The sequence below is a fragment of the Podarcis cretensis genome, assembly GCF_951804945.1.
Source record: "Podarcis cretensis genome assembly, chromosome: 10".
Taxonomy (NCBI): domain Eukaryota; kingdom Metazoa; phylum Chordata; class Lepidosauria; order Squamata; family Lacertidae; genus Podarcis; species Podarcis cretensis.
In genome coordinates this window covers 13,410,887-13,437,408 of record NC_137179.1, presented here as the reverse complement: position 1 = coordinate 13,437,408, position 26,522 = coordinate 13,410,887, and the positions used below count along the sequence as shown (strand labels likewise).

Below are 26,522 nucleotides of genomic sequence, written 5' to 3'. Positions count from 1 at the left end.
CTTCTCTGAAGTCTCTCAGCCTCACTCACCTCACAGAGTGTTTGTTGTGGGGGAGGAAGGGAAAGGAGAATGTTAGCTGCTTTGAGACTCCTTAGGGTAGTGATAAAGCGGGATATCAAATCCAAAATCATCTTCTTCTTCTTCTTCTTCTTCTTCTTCTTCTTCTTCTTCTTCTTCTTCTTCTACCTTTTGCTTACCTGTTCCGCAGCTTGTACCCCCAGCTTAGTTTAGCTTAACCTGCCTGGTTCAAGTGGTTCTGTTCCAGCTGTATTCACGATGGGGTGGGTGGCTGGGTTGGGGGAGAAAGAGAGATTGGAAAGAAGGGAGCAGGTTGAGAGAATACCATGTTGAGTGGGAAGCCATGCAAGGCTCCAGAGGCTCCATTAAGCAAAGGTTACGCTTAGACATAAGAATAGTAACAGAGCTTATGCATTATCTGAGCTCTACTAAAATGAAAATGTATAGCACAAACAAAAGACTTACAGCTTTGTGAAGAGATGAGGGAAGAGGTGGGGGTGGCGCAGAGTGAGAGAGAACCACAGAACACTGGGGCTTTTAAACAAATGTATGCAACAGAAAAACCTTTTCTTCCCTCCAGCCATTGTTCTATTGTCTTTCAAAGGCCATTAAAATGAACAGCAGGTTCTGATGAAAATTTCATTAAGCTCTAGTTAAATCATTATGAGGGTGCCATATTCATGCCTCGGCTTTTTCCTCCATCAAGGAGACACACACAAAAACCTGAATTAGAAAATGTGGTGGGTTTTATCTCAACTTCAACTCCCCTCACTAATAATAATAATAATAATAATAATAATGCAAGTCGGGAAGTTGGAAGAGGAAGAGGAAGGTTGAATGGGGATGCTGCGAAAGGATGTAACACTGGTGCATCTTCTTAGAAGTAAGGGGTAGTGAGTGAGGAAAAATGTAAAAGTATTAAAATGGCAGGGGGTGATATTTGCATTTTAAGACACCCTCGCCTTTTCTCAGACTGATACCACCCACCCACCCAGTTTAGAAAATGGCTAATTAACCATTCATCCTTATGTGAGGTGGAAGCGTGGTGGGTCTCAAAAAGGAGGACTCTTGTTATCTGCAATAATTTATTTGCAATGGCGTTGGAGGTTTAGATTGTCTAGTTAAATAGAAAATAAAAGGGAAATCTCACCAAAGGGGAAAGATTTCATTTTGGGAAAGATAGTACTTCTCAGTGTACAGATCAGCACATAATATATTATTGGATTCTCAGTTATATCAGCCTGTTACTATAAATGTAAACCCACATAGACAACCAAATGATGCTGGAGTGAGCACTAGCACCCTGGAGTAGCTTAGATGTCTGTGTCATCTTGCAAAGTGGTAAGGATAAATCTTATAATAAATCTGGTTTGGATATGTAGTATTATGCATGGTGAAATGCCTTTTTTTCTCCCCTCCCTCGAGACAATTGAGTAGAATGTGGTTAATAAATTATCATTAGTTATCATATATAATACTATCATTACATAATACATTATTATTATTATTATTATTATTATTATTATTATTATTATTATATCGTCATCATCATCATCATCATCATCATCAATACTATTATTTCTGTACCCACTACAGTCCATCATAAATAGTCACAGATCCTCCTGTTCTTTCAGGAGATGTTTTTTAAAAGGCATCTTCCTTGGCTCCACATTTCTTCGTTTTTCTTTAACTTTTCTAAAATACATACTACAACATTAAACCGTGCCAACTATGTCTCACTGAAATCATGGGTGCTAAACATGGTGCTTCACTGAACGGGTTATAGACTCACTCAAGCTCAGAGCAGACCCATTGAAATCATGACCAACTGAAGTTACATTGATTTCAATTAGGCATCCCCCACTCATGCGTGTTCTACTCACACGTGTCCGCACATATGCGTGGGGTCGGGAAAGAAAGAAATAGCATCATACCAGTCAATTGTGGGAGAGAGCTGGAGAGTCCTTGTGGCTTGTGGTGAGACCCTCCCTGGAACCCCAAAACGTCAGTTAGGTAGGGTGGAGAAAGCCCCCAAAAGACCAGAGGTGCAGCAGAGCTTTGTTTGCACTGCCCAGCCACCCCGTCTAACAGCTGAGGCATGGGGTAGCACAGCAGCTGCAGCCGCTTCCTGAGTGTCCGACAGCCACCAGCTGGCCCCAGAGCTTCAACACTAGTTGAAAAGAGAGTTGTGTGGAGATAGAGAGAAGGAGAGAGATGGAGAGCAGGGGGAAATTGGCATTTAGAAGCTTTGTAGAGGCTTTTTAGAGGGCGCTCCCCATTTTACGTGGATTCACTTATGCATGCAGGGAACACAACCCCCACGTAAATGGGGGGACGACTGTATACTAAGGAGGACTAAGTCTGGATCCATCCTATTGATTCCTGGTTGCCATCCAAGTAAGGCGTACTTAGAGCAGACCAGCTGAAATCAACTGACTTAAGTCAGCCAATATCGATTTCAGCAAATCTACAACCCTTTTGCAGCAATGCCAAACACATGTATTGGTGAACAAGCTCCACTGAAAACCATTGAAATTATTTCTTGAGTGAACATGGATAGGATTGACTGACCGCAAAGTGTCTGAAATGCAGGTTGATTGAACAGTTGCTGACTTGGGCGATCCTGCGCAGCATGTGCATGGCTGCTTGACTGCACACTCAACTTCCAAATGTTCAGCGTCTGCTGACATTATACTTTGTACACTTCAAGGCTTTCATGAGTTGATAACGGCGATCAGATGCTGAAATGTCCATGCACACTGAAGGAAAGACAAAACACTGGAAGAATGCAGCAGCGATGCAGTGGTGTTCCATTATAGCCGCTAAGATGTGTCAACTGAACTTAGGAAGTCCAAATTCAAGCTACGTGGAAGAGTACTTCTTCACTTCATAATCCATGAAACCAAAGCATTTCTTTTTCTTCTTCTTTTTTTCTGATTAATTTTTATTCATTTTCTATAATCAAACAACAACAAAAAAGAAAAATAAACATAAAAGATAACCCACACATACCATAAAAAAAAGACAAACATCACCCAAAGCAATACACCTACACCAACCAAAAAACAGACATTAAATGACAACGGAAAACGATTGAAACCAAAGCATTTCCATTGCATGTAGCACTAGATAACTGGGTTGCGGCTGAAAATGGCAATCTCTTCCAGTTGAGAAACTCCCAAGAATTTGGGTCAGATCCATGCCATCTCAAACTTGTGTGAATCAGAATCCGCAGTTAGTGCAGAATGCTGCAGCACGATTGCTGACAGAAGTGAGAACTTATCAACACAGAACAGAGATCTGCGCTGGTTGCTGATTTGCTACCCGGCCAAGTTCAATAAGTTTCTGTTAGTATGTAAAGCCAGTTTACCTGAGAGATTGCAGAATGGGCACAGTGACAGGAGGTACATAATTCTCATTCTGCATTTGTGTGGAACTTCCTGGCATTAGGCAAGCACCTTCACTGTACTCTTTTCGGTGCCTTCTAAGAATACTTTTTGTATAGACAAGCCTACTCATATATGCATAATATTTACAAGTGTTTTGATCTGTTTCTAACTTACCACTGATTTTCATCATTATTTGATGGAAGTTTTGAAATAGCTGTTTTTAACTGATTTTACTGTTAATTTTATTGTTGCATTCGTTTTTGTAAACCACTTTGAGGCAGTTTTTTCAATAGTCAAGTGATATATAAGTTTTGTGAAATAAATAAAAATACATAAAAATAGGCATTTTGAAATAAATGTTAGAAATGTGTGTGCTGAAAGGAAATAAAAGGAAATACTTTTAAGGACACACATTTTAAAACATATTTAAATGTGATATTTAATAATAATAATAATAATAATAATAATAATAATAATAATAATAATAATAATTTATTTATATCCTGCCCATCTGGCTGAGTTTTGTGAAGAAATCATATTATATATATGATTTAATGACTTAAAGCACAGTTACAAATGACAGACATAGAACGTAAGTTGAATAAAACAGCAAACTAGGTGCACTTTTTGTTTACAAAAAAAGGAGACAGTCACAAAGAGGAGAAAGTTAGTTTTGCAGACTTAACAGGCTATGACCCCCACTTCAATATTTTAGTGCCACAAATTGTGGTGTAGTAAGTCTACCCAAAGCAATCTCTGTGGTTTGGGGGGCACCAAAGACCCTCTCTGTCTTGCTCCATACACAATGGAAGCTGCACAGATTCCATCAAATCCACCAACCGGCTTCACTCTCTTTAGGACTCTGCTACACTGCGTTAATTTACTGGATATTGTCCATGCCGTAACTTTGCTCCACCCACCCAGTAAAGTAAATGGTATGTTGTATCGAGCACTTATTAATGTAGAAGTGGAATGGACACAGGAGAAAGTGGCACAGACCAGACATAGGCTGTTTTGCCCATCTCTAGATGTGGCCTCATCAAGTTGTCTCTTCTCAGAAAAGCCAAAGATATGGAGCGCTGGTGAAGAACACGAGAAGAGCCCTGCTGGATCCGGCCAAAGTACCATTGAATCCTGTTGTAGAGGCCCATAGTTGAGTGTTAAGGAATCTGTGTCGCATACAGGAGGCCCTAGGTTCTGTCCCTGTCATCTCCAGGTAGGGCTGACAATGTGCCATCCCTGAAACCCTTGACAGCCTGCCAGTCAGTGCCCACAATACTGACCTAACTGGACAAATTTTCTGACTCAGCTTCCTATGGTCTCAGCTAGATGCAGAACCTGAGTGTAGCTGCATTCTCCACACCAGCATTTCCTAGCAACTGGCATTCAGAAGCGCAATATCATTACCTGCATCATAGGTTTTCCTAACTAGATATTATGAATAAAGGAGGGAAAATGAGATATGGGTCTGCCGTTTTCTGTGGCAGACCTATGATCTTCATTGCATCTAATTGCATCCTAAACCCGTACATTAAAACATAAATTTGTCTGCCATTCCAATAACCTTATATTTGTACATTTAGCCACTGCACATTGAGATATATTTTTCAATGCGTCTGATGACCAAGCACTATAATTTTCAGTATTGCACCTCTCAGAATATGCCAGCAAAGTTGTACCCAATCAAGAAAGTAGTATTTTATCAACCAAAGAGGTATGTTAAGAGGATATGCTTCAGAATAAGTTACAAAATAAGGGCAAAGCACTAATGCATACACTTGCACAGGGTGAGAAAATTGATCAAGCTGGAGTTTGTGATGTTTTCTTATGACTTGGGGTTGCCTACATTGGTTCAGGGGTGTTGCTCAAGCTATGGGAAGCTATGGTTTGAATAAGACAAGAAGTAATAAATTAAGTCTCGTGTGTGATAGCAGGTTGGAACACACGCAAGTCTTGGACACAATAATTTTTTATAGGCTCTTCTGAATGAAGCCCATTTGTTTTCTCAATGTCAAGCATAACTTGAGAATCAAGCTTCACACTGGGAGGGATCTAAGTAGGCAACATTTTCCATTCTGCCCTGGATTTGTCCTCTTCAGTACTATTTCCATTCTGCTGTGGGTTGTTGGCCGCCAAAAACGACATTATTCATCTCTCTGTCCACGGTGGCAAAATTGCATCATTACGTTGTTCCACCCCATACATTTTAGTGCAAAGGAAATGCAATGCAAATGTGTAGTGTGTGTATTCAGTTGTGTATCATTTGTGGGTTGAAAGCAGCAACAACATGGGACAGATACGCCCCTTCCATTTCAAATCCTCTGACATTTCTAAACCTCCCAATAGAATGAAATTCTCCACTTGGAAAACCATTTCCACTTGGAAAGCCTCATACAATTCCTTGCAGACTTTAAAAATATGCTCTATTTCATGCCACTTTCTCCAGTGTCTCTCCCTTGTTTCTCTCTCTCCATGATATCTGGTGAGATGTAGTCTGCTGTAGCTTCCCTGCCCCTGCCTCCTTCTCTTATTTTTCTCTGTCATTGTTTGGCTACTGCTTAATGTGAGCAGATAGTGCAAATCTGAGCCATTTCAGCCAAGTGTTTTTGTGGACATAGAATCTGGGGAGTTTGATTTCCCACTGACGCACTCTACATCAGTGCTACTTTAGCATCCATTCTCCCCAAAGGCATAAATCTATTACTGAAGTCACCCAGTGTTATTGTAAAGGAAGCATCCTCCTCTCTCTAACTTGGGTTTCGGGAGAAGAGTCAGTCCCCTTCTATTTCTGGTGTACAATAATGAAGATAATGGGAGTGGGTTCGGAGAAGGCTTATAGGTTGTGACAGACCTCCAGCCCTTACACTGTGGGTTGCCTGTTGACCATGGCATTTCTCTTCCAGCTAAAATCATTAGTGGGAAGAGATACAAGCATGTTTTCCCCTCCTCCTGTTCCCTTGCTCCAGGAGGACAGCCTTCTGTGTTCTCCTCAGGCCCAGAAGGCAGATGAAAACATGGGGCACGGCACAAGTTCATAACAGAGGCAGATTAAGGGCAGCACAACCGGCTCCGCTGCACTGGGCACCAAGCCTAGGGGGCGCTGCAGGGCGTTGCAACTATGACATAGTGAATTGAGCAGAATGGAAGGTGAGAGGCAGGGGCAATCCGGAATTTGGCCTCGCACAATTTGAATGACCAAATTTGAATGACCAAAGTCTGCTCCTGTTCATAAGAGCAAAAAACAACAACAAAAAACAACCACTTGGCTTTTCCCTAGTTTGGTTGAATTGTAGGGTTTTGTTTTTTTACTATGTAGCCCTTTATCTCTTTCCAGATAGGCTGAAATGTCCAGCATGGATGATGTAATTCACCATATTAACTTTTGCAAAATGTTATAAAATATAGAAAGCTTTTATTTTTACAAACTAATTTGTCATGCTCATCATTAGTTCAACTTCCTAACGTTGTAGGATTAAGTTGTGGTGTTCAACTCCCTACACTGGCTGGAGTTGCAGGCAGGAGTCTTTTCTCAACCCTAGCTGGCGATTCTGTTGGGGATTGATCTTGCGGCCTTCTGCATTCAAAGCATGTGCTCTCTGCCATTGAGCTATGGCTCTTCCTCTCGTACTCATTTGAACAGGAGCTTATATTTCCTTCATAAGCGCTGCAAACACCATCCTTTATTATACCAAGCTTATGGTGAGAGTAATGATTAGGGTCTTAGCCAGAAACACCTCAGGGGTCAGCAAACTTTTTCAGCAGGGGGCCAGTCCACTGTCCCTCAGACCTTGTGGGGGGCCGGACTATATTTTGGAGGGGGGAAAATGAACGAATTCCTATGCCCCACAAATAACCCAGAGATGCATTTTAAATAAAAGGACACATTCTACTCATGTAAAAAAACACTGATTTCCGGACCGTCCACGGGCCAGATTTAGAAGGTGATTGGGCCGGATCCGGCCCCCGGGCCTTAGTTTGCCTACCCATATCTTAGTTCTTAGGCCTATCGCCCAGGAGTATTCCCATTTACATTCACATTACAAATCAGAACACCTATAGGATTTGTTTTGCAGAATTTCTGATATCTCTGTGATGGAGTGTAGAGGAAGAGAAGGTCCGTATTAGATTCTGACAACCTTAGTTGAAATGAGAACTGCCCATATCCCCTAATACTATCAAACTTTTTAATCACCATCTCTTGTTAGGGAATCAAGAGGTTTACCTCTTTCATGAGCCACCGGTATTCCAAAGGAGATCATTAATGGACACAACAAGAGAAGGCCCTTTGAAATAACAGGTTCTTTTTTTGGCGGGGGAGAGATCTGATGAGGTGAAGAAGGAAAAAAGAGGGGAGGGGTGAAATAAAGCAATCAGAACCTGGGGAAAAGCCTCGGGATACTCTAATTGGCTGAGGTTTGAGTCTCGTTTGTTTGGTTCATCCTCACCTTCGCCTTTGACGAAGCCTGCACTAAAGAGACTTTGTAAATGCTTTTTCCACTGAAGGAGAAACAAGGGTACTTTGCAACTGAGGGCTTTCAAGTTTGGTTCCCCACACTCTTCCGCTGCTGGGAAGGGTGCTGCACCATGGCCACATTTCTCCTCAGCGCAGCTTTATCCGGGGGGGGGGGGGGGAGCTACAGTGGAAAAAAAACCAACAACACCAACCTGTGTCTCATCTTGTAGAGCAAGCCAGCACGTAACCCTGGAGAACCTTTTTCTCTCTCAAAAGCACCACCATATGGAGATGCACAAACACACAACTGATGATTAAAGAGGAAGGGGTGGGGGGTGGGGAGTTAAGAGAAAGGAAGACGTACGAGAACAGGAGCCATGCCTGTGCAAAAAAGGAAGCCCTTAAATGCTGCGGTGGTGTTATTGAGGGTTCTGACGTTATGATAGAATGTGTGCAGTTTGAAGCCTTGCCAATTCTTCCTGCTTCAAAGCGGTTGGCCCATTTGTCACCTTCAAGAGTTCTCCCCCCCCCCCCCCATCTACTAATAATTGAATACTGAGAGTGAAAAGTTGATTCCAGTCGATGGTTCTTTTTTGTTGTTGTTGTTGTTGCTGCTGCTGCTGCTCCCCTTACCTCTTCGGTCTTGCTTAGAATGCTTTCCAAGCCTCTCTTGCTTTACATCCTCAAAAGGTTTGGAGCGTCTGTAGGTTTTGGTTTTCTGGGCTGATAAAAGACAGCTAAGATGTTGATAAGGCATCTTCAAATGCAAAAGAAACTAAAGGGGGTCAAGTGAGAGAGTTTGTAGTAAAACTTTGCTTTTGGCTGAAAGGCTGTTTTTGTCTGCCTCTTTTCCTCTGTGTGATGGAACGAAAGTGGCTTCTTATAGTTCAGCAATTAATGACTAGGGCTGCTTTGCCCAGTTAAAGAACTCTTAGATTGACTGGGCATATGAGTTCAGGCTGTTACATTATTAAAATCATAGAGTTGGAAGTGCCATCCAGCCCAACCCTCTACCATGTGTGAATCAAAGCTACAGAAACCCTGATATACGACCATCCAACTTCTGTTTAAAAACCTCTAAAGGAGGAGAGTCAAGGACCTTCTGCATTAGGCTGCCCCACTATCTTGCCATCAGGAACTCTTCCCAATGTTTAGTTGGAATCTCCTTCCTTATCATTCACATCCATTGCTTTGGGACTTACCCTCTGGAGGAGCAGGAAAATAGGTTTATTTCTGAGCCCCAGCAATAGGCTAGAATTTCAATCCTAACTTCCCTTCATAAGGAGTAAGCAGCGCTGAATTTCTGTGTGTGATCCAAGGGAGAGTGTCTCTCCTTAAAGTAATACAGTGGACGCTCAGGTTGCGAACGTGATCCGGGTGGGATGCATGTTTGCAACCTGCAGCATCCGTAACCCACAGCAGCACATCTGTGCACATGCGGGTTGTCATTTGGCGCTTCTGCGCATGCGCGACCGCTAAAACCCAGAAGTAACCCATCCTGGTACTTCCAGGTTTCGTCAGTCCGCAACCCGAAAAAACACAACCTGAAGCGTCTGTAACCCGAGGTATGACTGTACTAATAATCCTGTTAAATTTATATTCCATTCCCTTCAAGGTGGTGTACATCATTGTTCTTCCCCCCCCCCCTCCATGTTATCCTCACAACAACCCAGTGAGGTAGGTTAGGCTGAGAGAGAGTGGGATTGACCCAAGGTCACGTGGTAAGCTTAATGCTCGTGTGGGAATTTGAACCATAGTCTCCCAGGTCCTAGTCCAACACTCTACAGTGCTGGGTCACTAAAAATGGTGATTGGTGGCCACAGTTTTTATAAGACCACAAGAAGAGCCTTGGAAGGTCTATCATGGACATCACAGGTGTCTCCAGGAAGCCTGTATTAAGGACACAAAAGCTAATTTCCGAGCAATTCAGAGATATAGCATATAGCCACCATGGCTAGTAGCCATTGATCAGGGCAAATTTTTTCTTTGATTAAAAGTTACATTAATTGATCTAGCATATGAATTAACAAATGCTGCATCCTTCTTAATTATAATACAAATGAGAGATGCTAGCGTAGTCCGGCCGGTTCCATTTCTAATGCAGATGTTTTTAATTCTGCCACTGCAAACAGTGGCTCCAGTCCCAACTCCTATCCAATTTGCACTCTGTCTGGAAGCTCAGAAATGATCTGTGTGCAAACTCTTAGCACAAGCTAGGCATGTGGATGGGTGTGGTAGAGCCAGGATTAAGAATGGAGGAGGCCAGCTAAATTGGCATTCCCACTGAAAGCAATCGACAGGAGCTGCGTTTGATTTATATTACAGCTTCTAAAACCATTGGGTACCCAGCACTCTTTGTGGAGTTTCCATGGATTTCTTAACATTATTGGGTAAGGAAAGAAAGTAAGTCAACAGAAAGTTGGAGAGAGGTCTTGAACACCCTCTCATACCCATCAACTGCCCCGATTAAGTCTGGACAACCCAGGAGTGTCACCGGGAATACGTGTGTCTCACTTTTGGTCATCAACATGTTGGAGGATATGACATCCCATTTTATTAACACAGATATTAATTACTTGCAGGTCCCTACATACGTATCCCCTCACCAGCAAAGTCCAAGCAAAGGCTTGTTTTTTGCAGCTCCAGACATCTGACAGGCTTGAGTTACAGGGTGCTAGATTTTGTTTGAACACTGGAGGGACAGTGAGCACAGTTTAATATACACATATAAAATCTGTTTAAAACATACCAATAATTATAATTGAGTTATTATTTGGTTGTTTCGTTTGTCCAATTCCCCCCACCCCCACTGCTAATGACCCTGGAGGTGCCTTCATTGAGGAAGATCTTATTTTTACCCCTTACCTTTGGTTCGTGGCAGGGCTGGGAACCTTAATCAGCCTGAGGGCCGGACACCAGCATGGGGAACCTTCTGGGGGCCAGTGGTGGGTTGGGACAGGGGGAAAAAGTGTGAGGAGCAATGAGCATAGATTGCACACCAGCTAGATGTTTCCATCCACACCTCTCTCCATCCAACCATCCAGCCACCTGAGCACGCAAGAAGCACTATGACACTTCGTTGGCACATTCTAGGTGGGCGAAAGCACTTGAGGAGGACACAGAGCAGGTCGTAGAGAAGGCATGGCCTGGGCAGAGTCTCAGGGGCCACATAAGGAGACCCAGAGGGCTGCAGGAGCTTCCTCACCCCTCGATTATAGCATCCAGTAGCCTTGATTATACAATTTAGTATTGGCTCTTTCTTCCCAGATGCTCACGCCAACTGAGCATCTTCCCAAGTACCCAGCAGCGACCCGGCCTGAGGTTGATTTCACGCTGAGTGTCTTTTGACAGAAGCCGTGAGCCTTGCTTTCCAGGTTGTCTTCTGAGGCGCCTCTGACCCGGCATGTTAATGTGCAAATATTCACCGCAGATGGTGCCAGTCTTCTTTGCCCACTCCACGGCCTTTTAGGGGATGCAATTTATGCAGGAGTAAAGAGGCAGCCACCTGTTTCCTAGGCCTCTCGTTGTGCCTCTTTGGAAAGTCTGCGAGGCCCTCAGTGAATAGTAACCTCCTAATCTGCCCTGCGTTTATCCGGGGCCTATCTGTCGGCAAGCAAAAGGGTTCCTCTCCACCACTTCCCAAAACACACACACACAGAGAGAGAGAGAGACTCTTCTTTTCCCTCTCTCTCCCACCCGAGGCAATTGTCATGACCGTGCATATTAAAATTAATCAGACCTCCTAGGCCTGTGTGGCTGTGTGTTTTTCAACATGAAGAAGTGGCTATCAAGCGCTTGCCCTAATTAAAGAGGCCTGCTTGGCTTAGCTCTAGTGGATGCTTGGTCTCTTTCCTCCCTAATAGGAGATGCTTGCGGAGGAGGCACGGACAGCTCCACGGTGCCAGAGGGCTCACTTGAAAGTTTTTGGTGCCACCTGTGCCCACTGCGCCGAGGGCTGGAGAGCTCCCCGGATCCTCCCCTAACTGCCCTGTTTGAGGAGGAGGGAATGAGCGGCAGGAAATTATAGCCAAGTAAGTGAGAGGAGACGATGAGTGGAGGCTGAGAGGCTAGGCTGAGCATCCGAGCTGGCTTGTTTTAAGGTGATTAAGATGCCCTGAAAGTTCGGTGCATCTGTCTTTGGAGCCAAGTCTGTTCCAAACACACGACTGGGACTCTGCTCACCACATGCTTATTTTATGAACACCATGTTGGTAGACACAGACAGAGATTTCTTATCAGTTGAAAGTTAGTGCCTTTGGGCCTGAAGGGCTGTGAATGGGAGAGAAACCTATTCAGGGCCCGTTTGACATCAACAGCCTACGTAATTCACACTTTTTAAGCCAGTGCAGAAACCAAAGCATAGCTCTACTTCGAAATTCACACTTCTCTGAACTTTGCGGTGCTCATCTCTGCCCAAATAATGTGTGCAACAAAGTGTATGTCAGTGAAAAGCATGGGCACAAATAGATATGCTAGAGAAACCAATGTACAAAAATTTGTTCTGTTAGGTGCAATTTTGCATTCCTGCAAGCAATTTTTCTTAACAATGCATCTTTGGATAAATGTACAGAAGAATGTGTGCAACTTTTCATGGGAATGGCTAAATTGGCAAACGTATGTGGGAATGGAACAAGCCAAATTTAAGATTGGAAAACTGATATACATCCATCCTTATGGCTGAATAGGATTGGTGTGAGATTTTGGGGTGGGGAGTAGCTCACAATGCAAACTGTACACATTGGAAAAAAATACTGCGTCCTTTCAAGTTAGGTGCATAGTTTGCCACTCTTACCCTGTCATGAGCAAATGTCTAGTCTGGGGCCACTCTTGGAAATTTTGCTCTAGCTTCTTCCACCCTTCTAAATGGGTTTCCTCTGGGTCCAGATTCTGCCCTTTGGAACCAGCTTTCCAGGATTTCAGATGGGAGTGAATGCTCTACCACTGAGCTAGGTGGATCTTTGGTCTGATCCAGGAGACTCTTATCATGTAGGCTCCCTCTTCATTGCTGACTGACCAGTACAGGGTTCATTTAATTATTTCATTTCTACCCTTGCTCTCCCTGAAGGAGCTCAGTGAAGCACAAATGTTTCTCCCCTTCTTTTTGTCCTGGGTTAGGCTGGGAGAAGGTGGCGCTGTGGGTTAAACCACAGAGCCTAGGACTTGCCGATCAGAAGGTCGGCGGTTCGAATCCCCACGACGGGGTGAGCTCCCGTTACTGCCAACCTAGCAGTTCGAAAGCACGTCAAAGTGCAAGTAGATAAATAGGTACCACTCCGGTGGGAAGGTAAATGGCGTTTCCGTGTGCTGCTCTGGTTTGCCAGAAGTGGTTTAGTCATGCTGCCCACATGACCCGGAAGCTGTACGCTGGCTCCCTCGGCCAATAAATTGAGATGAGCTCTGCAACCCCAGAGTTGGCCACGACTGGACCTAATGGTCAGGGGTCCCTTTACCTTTACTAGGCTGGGAAAGAAGGCTAATAACAGCCCCAAGGTTTCACCTTAATGGCTGAGTGGGGTTTTGAACCAGTGTCTCCCTACAGCCATTCCAACACTCTGACAAATTACACAGTGTTGGTTCTCAGCCTTCTTCCAGTCACTGCACTAGACTAGCAGCCGATCTCAGCTGTGGACCAGTCAGTGCAAGTGTGCTGGGACGAGGCAGTAAATGAATACATTTGGGACCTGGACAGGAAGAATTGTCATGTGGGAAGAATAAAAGGGAACTGCTGAACCCCATTTGGGGGAAGGCGATAGCTCAGTGGTAGAGCACATAAAATAATGATACACTGACAGCTTGGTGTAATAAAGTAGTGTGTGTGTGTGTGTGTGTGTGTGACACACACACACTCACAGAGAAACTATTACGTTGCATTCAGAAAATCCCAGATAAAATCCCTAGCATTCCCAGGTTCCCTACTAGACAACCTGGGGAGCTGCTGCCGGTCAGTTTAGACAATACTGAGCTAAATGGAGCAGTACTCTGAATTGGCTCAAGGCAGCTTCGTATGTTCCATTTTAAAGGCTGCACGTCTGTATGATTACTTTCTCCATTTACAGATAGGTAGCCGTGTTGGTCTGCCATAGTCAAAACAAAAAAAATTCCTTCCAGTAGCACCTTAAAGACCAACTAAGTTAGTTCTTAAGGGGACGCAGGTGGCGCTGTGGGTTAAAGCCTCAGCGCCTAGGGCTTGCCGATCGAAAGGTCGGCGGTTCGAATCCCTGCGGCGGGATGCGCTCCCGCTGCTCGGTCCCAGCGCCTGCCAACCTAGCAGTTCGAAAGCACCTCCGGGTGCAAGTAGATAAATAGGGACCGCTTACCAGCGGGAAGGTAAACGGCGTTTCCGTGTGCGGCTCTGGCTCTGGCTCTGGCTCTGGCCAGAGCAGCGATGTCACGCTGGCCACGTGACCCGGAAGTGTCTCCGCACAGCGCTGGCCCCTGGCCTCTTAAGTGAGATGGGCGCACAACCCCAGAGTCTGTCAAGACTGGCCCGTACGGGCAGGGGTACCTTTACCTTTACCTTTTAAGTTAGTTCTTGGTATGAGCTTTCGTGTGCATGCACACTTCTTCAGATACACTGTGTATCTGAAGAAGTGTGCATGCACACGAAAGCTCATACCAAGAACTAACTTAGTTGGTCTTTAAGGTGCTACTGGAAGGAATTTTTTTTGTTTTGACTACTTTCTCCATGTTATATTTCTAAGCAATTTAACACGGAAGGAAAGAGATGCTTCACAATCAAAACAATCTTATGCCTCTTCCAGAAAGTGTCTGGCCCTACAAGGTGGAGAGCCAGCTCTTGGGACCCTCAGACAGACACCAGTGGGGGGCTTAGCCTTGCATGCAAAAGGCCTCGGCTTCATTCCCTGGCATCTGCGGGCAAAGCTGGCAAAGACTCCTGCCTGAGGCCCTGCTGACAGCCAGTGCCGACAGTCCCGGGCTAGGTACGAAGCCGCTTCCTCGGGTTCCTGTGTTCTGCCCAGGTTGCTGTTTGTTGTTCTGAAATCGGAATACAAACTGTGCAGCAGGAGCGCCTGTAGAATGAAAAAAAGAAAGGGCAGAGAGCAGGAGGGATAGAACAAGGACCGGGGGTTGGGGGGGCGTGTGCACAGGGAAACCCTTTGCGAATCAACACAGCTTTCATCGCACCTATTGTTCCGTTTGTTTACTAGGTGCTATTCAATGTTCGGTTCGGGGTGGGGGGAGGCGGGGGAGGGCGAAAAGCTTTGCAAGTTCCACAGAGGGAGAGAAACCTTTTCTTGAACTTCCATCCTTCTGCTTTTGTCATGGATCAGAAACAACAATGGCAACAAAAGTTCCTCCCCCCCTTCCCTGTTATGCATTCGTTGCTACCTGACTCCTACTGAAGGTCTCTCCCCCCCCACACACACACACTTTCTCTTCTTCCTTTAGCATTACGATTATTATTACCATTCCTTGGAGCTGATTTGACATGGGCACATATTTCATGAAAGGCTATTGACAAGGGTCCCTTTTTGTCGGATAAAACGGTACTGAGGGATCTAATGGGCAAGGTTAACTGCACTCTGCTTCTTGGGGGGTGGTACCCCTGTCCCACTGCTGAGATTTTGCTTCATTTTCTTTCTACTTTTCTTTCTGGCTTTTTCTTTCCCTCTCTGCCCCCCCCTTGCAGAAATTTCTCTCCCTTCGCCAGCTCCCCAGTTTGTTTTGTTTAATCGGAGAGGGGAAGCAGTAGCCGCTAGAACAGAAAACCCCCTCTGTGACTCTTTCTAAATAATGTGCTGTTAGCGCTTGTGCGACACAGCGCACGGCTTTCTGAAATGTTTAGCCTTGATTTAATTCGTATTTAAGGTCTCCCCTCCCAGCGCATTAATATAATGTCAGTGTAGAATGCATTGCGCGCCGTAATTACTGAAGAGAGCAGTAGTTGGGGGAAAACAGACGGTAATTGAACACATGGCTGTTTATTACAACAGGACAGTGCTCCTACGCTGGTATTTAGGGCATTAATAGGGAAGAATTGATTTGTTGTTTTAAGATGAATTCAATCACTGTTACTTAGGCCTTTGTTTGCTGTGGCCGAGTTATGCTTTGTTTGTATAATGTGCCCGAGAGGTTTTATCCACCACACTGTGGCATTAGTCATGTGGAGGGTTTGAGTGCGGAAAGCCTTTTACGCGAACAAAAGAGATTTTTCTTTGCGTTTCTATTTATCTTCCTCTCTAGTTTTGTTACCCTCTAATCTCATGCCTCTCTCTCTCCTTCCTTCCTTCCTTCCTTCCTTCCTTCCTTCCTTCCTTCCTTCCTTTCTTTCTTTCTTTCTCTCTCTCTCTCTCTCTCTCTCTCTCTCTCTCTCTCTTTCTCCATTAAAAAGACACACACACATCAGGGCAACAATTCTTTCTTCCTCCCTCCTTCCCTCCTTCTCTTCTCTATCTTTCCCCCACCTTCTGTCTTTCCTAACTCAGGAATGGAACTTTGAGTGACAAGCCTCAAGGTTGGGTGCAGCACAGTGTAAACAGGAGTGGCCATGCCAAAGTCTGTACAAGAAATCAGGTTTGGGGGAGGGGATAAAACCCAGCCTTATTCCACATTTTTGGGGGTGGGGAGAACAAGATGATTAATTCTAAAGAAAAACAAAGCCGTGTGTGTTCTTCCAATGCATGCCTCGGAGCCGTCAAGACAGAACCTTTTGCCGTTCTTGACATCACAAGAATAGCCCTGTGAGATCAGACCAATTGTCCATTTAGGTCAGCTAGATGCCTCTGGGAAGCTCACAGGAAGGGTGTGATCACTTTCCTCTCTTGATCTCTGGTATATGATATTCAGAGGCATGTTGCTTCTAAACATGGAAGTTCGATTTAGCTATTGAGAGCAATGGCCGTCTGGTATCCTGTGCGCAAGCTAATATTGCTTCAGGAACGGCCCATGGGAGATTATCCTTAATACCAGTGCGTACGCAAAGCCCACAATCCTTTATTTGTGGTAGGCCGTAGATACCTACCTCGCAAAGCCATCAGAATAAGATGGTGGGGATTCAGAGAGGGGGGGGGGCAAAATAGGCTGTGCCGTTTCAGACTGATGGGGGCAAGTCAACTTTATGAAATTCCCCCCTGCCTATCCAACTCCTTGCTAGCAGAAAACTACCAGAGCAGGGACAGGATGGACAAAAACTTTTCTCTCCGATGCGCTCCGTTTCTTCTTTTGTAGTATCTTTGAATGCACATTGTTCCCCTCCTGCACCTGAAATGATGCTGAGGAGAAAAAGTGGAGATGAGAAACAGGACTTACTCCATCATCAGTTCTGTTGAAAGTCCAGCCTCATTTGGTCTCCTCTCCCTCAACAGTCACCTGGAAGCAACCACTCCAGCAGCTCCCTTCAGTCAGAGAGATGGGAAGGAAGCAAGACTCATTCCATCAGCTCTGCTGAAAGATCAGGTCCAAACACTGTTTCCATTCAAGTTGGCTGTTACAATACCTAATATTTAACTTCAAGAATCCGTGGCTGTGTCTCCTCCCCTCCCCTTCCCTCCAAGTCCCTTTTTGTGCCATGCCTTTTATATTGTAAGCCTGCAGGCAGGGACTGTCTTGTTTTAACCAATTCAGCCACTTGAGCTGAAGAGGCAGGGTGCAAACAAATAGATAAATTCTGCCTCATGTGTAGACCAGACCCTGAGAGATTGTATGTGCAGCACTCTGGAGATTCTGTAGGTACTAAAGAATATTCAGTATTTAGATACGTGTGTGTGTGTGTGAGAGAGAGAGAGAGAGAGACCCAGGACATAGAAGCAGCCATCAGTATACGTCTGTCTTGATGCTCTCCTAGACATGATCCCTGCATTCCTTCTATCTCAAGAAAGGAATAGATTTATGGGACTTGTTTACAAACATGTGCATACGAATTGGCATTGCGGTGCAAATTTCTCAAAACATACACATTTCTGTACATAAATTTGCCTTGTACACAACATGCTAGCACAGAAGTGGCTCAGTAGCAGAGGATCTGGTTTGCATGCAGAAGCTCCCAGTTTCCGTCTCCAGGTAGGGCTGCGAGAGAACTTGCCTGAAATCCCGGAGTGCTACTGCCTGTCAGTGTAGCCAGCACTGAGCTAGATAGACCAAAGGTCTGACTCAGTATGAGGCATCTTCCACATTCCCTTTCCCCATGTTCCCTGCAACAATGCGCTTTTGTATGCTGTTTTCACTCATTCATGTGCATTTTCTGTTAATACTATTTTACTGGAGAACCGCATTGCAAAATTCAGAGAGGTGTGAATTTTAAAGGATGGCTGCGTTTCAGTTCTTGCATTGGTCATGAAAGTGTGAATTAGATACTTTCGCCTTTAAATGCAAACTGATTCAAATTCCATCCTCCCCATACTGAAAAGAGAGCAAAGTTGCCCGTCTCCATTTTGATAGGCAGCTCTTGGTTTGATATTTTTGTAGGCACAAGGAGTCTGTATCTTTTAAGTTTAAAAGATCTTCAAAGGAGGATCCAACAAATTAATGCAGGATAATGTCATGAAGGGAAGAGGAAGAGGATCCCAGTGGGGGGCGTAGCCGGGACTGGGGCACACTGGAGCAAGCTGAGGATGGGGAAAGAGAGGTTCTTGTAGGAAGTACTCACAGGGTGACGGAGGATGACGAGGGGATGGGGGTCAGTGCACAGTACCCAGAGCAGCAGGACCCATCACCAAAGCCAGAGGGGTCCCTATCCCCATGAACACAGCAGGCTCTAAGGCATAGAGAGCAGAAGAAGGGGTGCTCCAAGAGGCTGAGGCAGGCAAGGGCCCCACAGCCCAGCTCCCTAGCTGGCCAGGTGGAGCTCGCTAGCTCTGGGAGGAGGGGTTTGATTCCTCAGTTGGAGTAGGCTTGGAACAGGTGAGGGTCGTCTGCCTCATCAAGCCCAGATACTGCAATCAGCAGGCAAAGTGCAACAGAAAAGCAGAGCTGAGGTACTGTTTCTGCTCAACTGCCCATGTTGATGGACCTCAGTTTGGATGCTTCAAGATATCTGTGGGACTGTGCTTTGGTTCAGACTTTGGACACGTGGGTCAACCCTGGACTGGGGACTTTACATGCTTCCTTGCTGCCAGGTAGGCCAGGGGTTCAGGACACAGAAAGCTGTAAATCACTACTTGCCATCATAGCTATTCACTGCTTCCGAATTTCAGTTGCTGAAAGCCACAGGAGACAAGACTACAGTGGTACCTCGGGTTACATACGCTTCAGGTTACATACACTACAGGTTACATATGCTTCAGGTTACAGACTCCGCTAACCCAGAAATAGTGCTTCAGGTTAAGAACTTTGCTTCAGGATGAGAACGGAAATCGTGCTCCGGCGGCGCGGCAGGAGCAGGAGGCCCCATTAGCTAAAGTGGTGCTTCAGGTTAAGAACAGTTTCAGGTTAAGTACGGACCTCCGAACGAATTAAGTACTTAACCCGAGGTACCACTGCACACTTGTGCTTGGGTCGTGCTTGCTAGTTTTCTACAGGCGTCTGGTTGGCCACTGTGAGAACAGGATGCTGGGTCAGGTGGGCTATTGACTTGATCCAACCGGTTCCTCTTATGTTACGAAGGTGCAGACATTGAGCTTCTCTTGTAGATTCAGATACCTAAAGCACACTGAGAGTTGTGGCTATCCATAATTTCCTAGCACTTTTTACCAACTTCTTTTTTGTATCCAGTGCTGGCCATTTTCATTCATTCTTTCATTCATATATATATATATAGAGAGAGAGAGAGAGAGAGAGAGCGCTATGTGAAGTCTGTCAAAATTGGTGGCTGCTTTCCCAATGCAAGTGTTTGGTTTCTTCTCAGATTACAGGTTATCTGTCATTGTAGTTCCAAGGCAGCAGATTATGGTCACCTCCAGAAGAGTGTTGGGTAGGATGATCACAAGCTTTTGTGTCATCTGTGGTTATCATATTGCTGACCATGTTGGAGAACATCATGAGGGAGCTCACTTCTGAAAGGCTAGTTTGTATGTTTTTTTGAGTTTGGATGGGTTAAGGAGCGTGGCAACATCTGCAAACAGCATTTTCTAAATTGCAATGTGCTACATTTAGAGATATGGGACGCAGGTGGCACTGTGGGTTAAAGCCTCAGTGCCTAGGACTTGCCGATCGAAAGGTCGGTGGTTCGAATCCCTGCGGCGGGGTGCGCTCCCGCTGCTCGGTCCCAGCGCCTGCCAACCTAGCAGTTCGAAAGCACCTCCGGGTGCAAGTAGATAAATAGGGACCGCTTACCAGCGGGAAGGTAAACGGCGTTTCCGTGTGCGACTCTGGCTCGCCAGAGCAGCGATGTCACGCTGGCCACGTGACCCGGAAGTGTCTTCGGACAGCGCTGGCCCCTGGCCTCTTAAGTGAGATGGGCGCACAACCCCGGAGTCTGTCAAGACTGGCCCGTACGGGCAGGGGTACCTTTACCTTTACCTTACATTTAGAGATGGGAAGAAATTCAGATTTACTATTCATTATTTGCACTTTCAGAAGCAATACACCTGGACCTTATTTCAGCTCCTCTTCACGTGGTTCTTGACTGCAACAGATATTTTGTTTGAATCCACCCAGCTACATGCTGTTGTGCATATTGTTAGTGGAGAACCAGACTAAGCATCTTCTCTAGGGTCTTTCAGAGACACACACTGCTGATCCTGTCCAGTGCATTGTTTAGTGGAACAATTCATGGTAGAATGGATTGGGGTAGGGAAGGTGAAATTGCAGTTTGGATCTGGCCTGTCAAGTCACTACAGATGACTCGGAAGTCCATGGAAAAACCAGGCACCTCTGCTCGTTTTGCAAAGATGCATCTTCTCCCATCTCCATTGCTAGGAGATCTTAAGAAACGGGAAGAACTATCCCACTATCTTAGCCTTAGTGCTAAGACCTCCTAGCATTGGTACCATGGCAGATGGAGAAGAGGCACCCCTGAAAGGTAAGCAAATGAGACTTTGAGGCTTTCTTTCCTGTCACAGCATGGTGCCAGGAGAAGGGGAAAGCAGCATCTCCTCCCATCACAGTGCTGGAATGGGAGGAATTAAATGCAGCACAGATAGCAGCACAGAGATAGAAGAAGAGGGACCTGTCTTCCCAGCTGTGTTTGCCTGCAGAATAGCAAATTTGCAGTGCATGTGCCTATCTTATTTTGTGTGTTCAATTGTGTGCATGTCTCTCTGGCACGTTTATGTGTATGTGGGTATGTGCACGGTCTCTCTGGTGGTAAATGTATGCCAACCTGGCAGTTCGAAAGCATGCCAGTGCAAGTAGATAAATAGGTACCACTCCGGCGGGAAGGTAAATGGCGCTGCTCTGGTGTCGGTGTTCCGTTGTGCCAGAAGCGGCTTAGTCATGCTGGCCACATGACCCGGAAAATATGTATGCAAAGCGGACAAACGCTGGCTTCCTTGGCCCGTAAAGCGAGATGAGCGCCGCAACCCCAGAGTCGTTCGCGACTGGACTTAACTGTCAGGGGTCCCTTCACCTTTAAGTATGTGTTGGTTGCACAGCTACAATGGACCATGCTGGCATGTGGCCCTTTGAGCAGTAGCTGATCGGGTTGCTAGTGGGCTGGAGAAAGCAAACTACTCCCCTTCCTTACAATGCCTTTCAGTTGCTCCCTGGAAAGGAGTTATCTTGGATGGCTTTGTTGTAACAGCTCTTGCTGCTGTCTTGTGGCTGGTGCTGAGAGGTCATCATGTTTACTGATGTTTTCTCAGCTCTAAAGCTGCACTATGGTCTAAATTAGGCCTGACATAGGGAAATATGTAATTGGAGCCCATGAAAACCATTTTCTTGCCCAAGAGCATTAGCTCTTGCAGGACCCAGGCTCCAACCTCCTGCATCTCCAGGTAGGCCTGGGAATGTCATAGAATTGTGGCATTAGAAGGGACCCTGAGGGTCATCTAGTCCAACCCCTTTGTCTGAACCCTTGTCAGCATTGGCAATGCTGAGCTAGATGGGCTAATTGTCAGACTTGCAGTAAGGCAGCTTTCTACTTTCCTAACAAGGAGCCAGATGTCAGAGGAGTTCTATTATGAGAACGTCCCCAAATATAGACAGTTATGAAATAATGAAAAACAAACAAACAAACTGCACAACCACTCATCCTACAAAAAAGAATTAAAGCATTAAGGGAAAAGCTTAGTGGATTCCTAGAGCAGATGTTGGCAAAGAGAAATTCTTTGCGTTGTTAGCAGGTGTGGCGAATATGCAGCTGCCCCTTTTGAAGGAGGAGCGGCGGTATTTATCAATGCAAAATGGAGCACACATTTCTCTACAATATCTGCTTGTCAGGGAGGAGTCTGAGCAAACTGGCAAGGGGTAGGAGGGGCCAGTTTCAGTCAGGAAGGTTGCATTCACAAGTCCCATCGCCTACCCCTCTGCTGGAAAAAATAAGGCATTTGAGGCATAAAGGGTTTTCGTAAGTATTTCTGTAGAAGCCCTTTCGATTTCTTGCCATGGGGTGTATGCATATGATCCAAGAGAGGGGAGAGGAGTTCTCATCATGCCTAGGGATGAATGGGCAAGTCAATTTCTCTCTCTCTCTCTCTCTCTCTCTCTCTCACACACACACACACACACACACACACACACACACACACACACCATTTATTTCTTAAACTCAGTTTGCCAGATTTGTGCATCAATCTGAAATTTGCTTCTTTTCCTTTTCAAACAAAACACCAATAGTGTTTCTCCGTCTTCTTCACGCAGAGGACCTACTACTTGCTTATTCTCCCCCTTTGCTTCAAACATAGCCAAATAAACCTCTGCTTTTTGTTTTGTTTTTAACCTCTTTTGCAAACCTGAGCTCTTTTGGAGGTTTGGCTTGCCTGCAATTGTTGGCTACTTGTACATACACATCCTTTGTGTTTCCTCGTTCCTCCCATAACTTATAAATTCCCTTCTTACATCTCAGCTCATCTGTAAGCTCCTTATGCAGCCTTGCAATTAATTTCTACAGTATTCTTCTTCTTCTTCTTTGGCGATTACTTGTAGCCGAGTAAGATTGTCTTCCATAAACACGGTTTTAACGACGAGTCTGTAAGTGACTGTGGAGGCCAGTTCTGGATCCACACGTCATTCCACAGTGGGGACATAGATTTCCGGGTGGGAGTTGATCACGGTGTGGATTTGCCAAGCATGCCTTCCTCTTAGCAAGAGAGCCAGTGTGGTGTAATGGTTAAGAGTGGTAGACTCGTAATCTGGTGAACCGGGTTCGATTCTCCGCTCCTCCACCTGCAGCTGCTGGGTGACCTTGGGCTAGTCACACTTCTTTGAAGTCTCTCAGCCTTGCTCACCTCACAGAGTGTTTGTTGTGGGGGAGGAAGGGAAAGGAGAATGTTAGCCGCTTTGAGACTCCTTCGGGTAGTGATAAAGTGGGATATCAAATCCAAACTCTTCTTCTTAGCATGTTTCTCCCTTGCGTCCTGAGTTCAAGTGTCTTCAAAGCCCTTGACACCTTTGGTAAAAGCTGTTCTCCAATTGGAGCGCTCGCAGGCAAGTGTTTCCCAATTGCTGGTGGTTCTACTACATTTTTAAAGATTTGCCTTGAGACAGTCTTTAAACCTCTTTTGTCTGGAACTGAGGGAAGTCAGGCAGGGTCTCTACTGCTGCAGTACCAGCCAGGTCTTCACAAGGCAAGGTTCTGCAAGGAATCTAGCCAAAGAAGCTTCCTTACAACAATACGTCAGAACAGATCAGGTGATGCTCCCCAATGCTTAAGAAAGCTTTAGGGGTCAGCCAGCGCTAAATACAGATACCTTTGCCATTGCCATGTACCGCTGGCCCTGTCATAAACAGACTTTTCACTGGAACATGATTAAATTATAGTATTGTATGCAGCAGCAACAAATGCAGCAGCGAGGTCTGGAAAGCTCTGGCTGTTTGCATGCCTGATTGTCCCGAGCCTAAGCACAGTTAGACTGAGTGATTTCCCCCATATATTATTTTTAAACAAGATCGGGCAAGAGGGATCTTTAAGCAATTCCAGGTAGAGTTCTCTGCCAAGCCGGTTGCATCCAATAAAGCTGCCAGTTCTCTAGCTTAATACTGAGTCTTAGTGAATTAATTCGAGGCTCATGGTGATCTAGGACATGACATATGCCAGGAGTAGGAACTAAAATTAGAGGCAGACTTTTGGCTGTGAGATCTGCTTCAGGCTACACAGGGCAAGTGAGGGGGAGGAACGGGGTTGTCAGTTACAAGCTCACAGGCTGCTGGATGGGGGAAACGGTCCCTGCAAGCTGGGAATTTTTGGTGCCTGGGATACATTATGACCCTTGCTTAAAATACTGGACTGCTCCACTTGCTGAAGCAGCAGGGTCTGACTCTGCAAAGCCATCAGATAAAAGTTCCTTATGTAATAAGCATGGTGTCATCTTCTAAGAGCCACTTTGCACATTGCACTGGTGCTTGCTGTGGGGAAGGGGAGGCACTCACCTCTAAGTATACATTGGAAACACAAGCATTTGCCGCCCTTCACACTTTTAGTGTTTCCCAGCTCCCAACGCTGCATAAATGGCGAGTCGGCTCTTCGTTTGACTCCTGCTTCTCGAAGGAGAAGGCTCACATAAAATGAAATGGTCAGTGTTTCAGCAGAGGCTGGGTGGCCATCTGTCATGGATGCTTTAGCTGGGATTCCCGGAATGGATGACCTTTGGGGTCTCTTCCGGCTCTACAGTTCTATGAATGTTTTTGTGATATTTGCGTCAAGCTGTTTACATACTCCTTGCTCCTTTTTAGGTGAGTGGTGATCACACATTACATTCAGGGAGCATATAGTTGGTATACCCTTCTGTGCATGGCAGCTAAGCTCTACAAATCAAAGAGTGTATATTCTTTCACACAAAAACCTGTATATGTGCAGAGACAGACTGTGGCTGTGTTGGAGATAACTTGTGAACAATCCGATTGTCCTTCTTTGTTTTGGGTGGTGGGATTCAAGCCAGCATCTCCAGTAAGTAAGACAGACAGATAGATATTGGGCTGCCCTCCTACCTGAGACCTCAGAGATCTATCAGCAATCACATTACAGAGTTCTGAGTTAGATAGGCCCAGTATATGGCAGTTCTCTTGACCATGTGATTGTCTCCTGCATTAGAAGTCTGTTTATGGTTTCACACTTTGAACATCATATACCACCCCTTGGCAACCTAACCCAGGTGTTACTGCACCCCGGCTCCCATAACTGCTGGCCATTGGTCATGCTCACCAGGGCTGATAGGAGTTGCAGTCCACTGCATTGGTGAGCCAACAGGATCCCAACCCCTGCTTTGCAATCACTGAATTATAGAGTTGTAAGGGTTTCTAGGGATCATCTAGTCCACCCCCTGCAATGCGGGAATATGCAGCTGTACCATATGGGAATCAAACCTGCAACCGTAGCATTTTCAGCACCACGGTCTAACCAACTGAGCTATCCATGCTTTAGATAGTCCAGAATATCTAGAGGACACCAAGTGTGTGAAGGCTGTCATGTATGAAAGGTAAAATTGCATTGAACGATACCTGTTTTGCTCAGACAACTACTGACTTATGCAAACATTTTGATTTATGCAATATGTAAAGAGTTACTGCAAAACCAGAGGGTGCTGGTGGTATGTTTGCAAAGAGTACCACCGTATCCAAGGGGCTGGCATCCCAGGAGCTCCCTCTAGGAGGCCAGGGAAGGGCAGAGAAGCAGCCGTGAATGTACAGTGTCAGGGAGGGTTAAAGCCCAGTAGTCATGTAAGAGATAGGAGGAGGTGGAGAAAGCCGCATTTCTAAAAATACAAATGTGTTTGACACCGAGTGCAAGTTCCATTTTAGTTAGCATTAATCAGACTCGAGAAGAGATTGGTGAACAAGACAATACCCGTTCAAATACTTTAAAAGCGGGTTATGGCAAGAAGTTGGAATTCATGTGTTACTCATGATTGTGGAAGGCAGGACACAAGGGGGTAGGTTAGGTACAGGCAAGTTGTGCATTGACCCAAGTTAGATTATTACTGAAAGAGAAAACACCTATTGTTTAAAGGTCATCAGCATAGTTGGGTTAAAAAAAAAACAGATGTGTCAGTTTAGGCAGGGATAGCCAACATGTCATCCTGCAGATATTCTGGGCTGCAACTCCCTTCAGCCCCAACCAGCATGGCAAATGGTCAGGAATGATAGGATTTGTAGTCCACAATATCTGGAATGTGCCACCTTGGCTACCCTTGGTTTAGAGAGCCCTGACATCTACTTCCATGCTAGATGCCATGATTCCCGTAGCTCCACCATAAAGGGATACAGGTAACGTCTGCCTAGGGCTAGAGTTCACACTCCCTCCATTTCAGTTTCACAGAATTGTAGAGTTGGAAGGGAACCTGAGGGTCATCTAGCCCAGCCCACTGCAATGCACGAAACTCAGCTAAAGCATCCATGGCAGATGGCCATCCAAGGCCTGCTTAAAAACCTCCAAGGAAGGAGAGTCAACCAATTTCTGAGGGAGTCTGTTCCTCTGTCAAACAGCTCTTACTGTCAGTAAGTTCTTCCTGATGTTTAGCTGGAATCTCCTGTCTTGTGACTTGAAGCCATTGGTTTGGGTCCTATCCTCTGGAACAGGAGAAAACAAGCTTGCTCCATCTTTCATTGGCAGCCCTTTAGATATTTGAAGGTGGCTATCATATTTCCACTCGGTCTTCGCTTTTGCAGGC

The 26,522-nt window shown here is 45.4% G+C and overlaps 1 protein-coding gene and 2 long non-coding RNA genes across 12 annotated transcripts in view; 2 read left to right on the top strand and 1 right to left on the bottom strand.

The window, feature by feature from the left end:
• Window positions 1–26,522, top strand: part of LOC307225418 — a 582,147-nt gene that overhangs the window by 128,214 nt on the left and 427,411 nt on the right. The window lies entirely within an intron of this gene.
• The window catches only part of LOC307225335, a 422,891-nt gene that overhangs the window by 123,226 nt on the left and 273,143 nt on the right, over window positions 1–26,522 (bottom strand). The window lies entirely within an intron of this gene.
• The window catches only part of SOX5 (SRY-box transcription factor 5), a 775,029-nt gene that overhangs the window by 486,546 nt on the left and 261,961 nt on the right, over window positions 1–26,522 (top strand). The gene's annotated exons all lie outside the window — the stretch shown is intronic.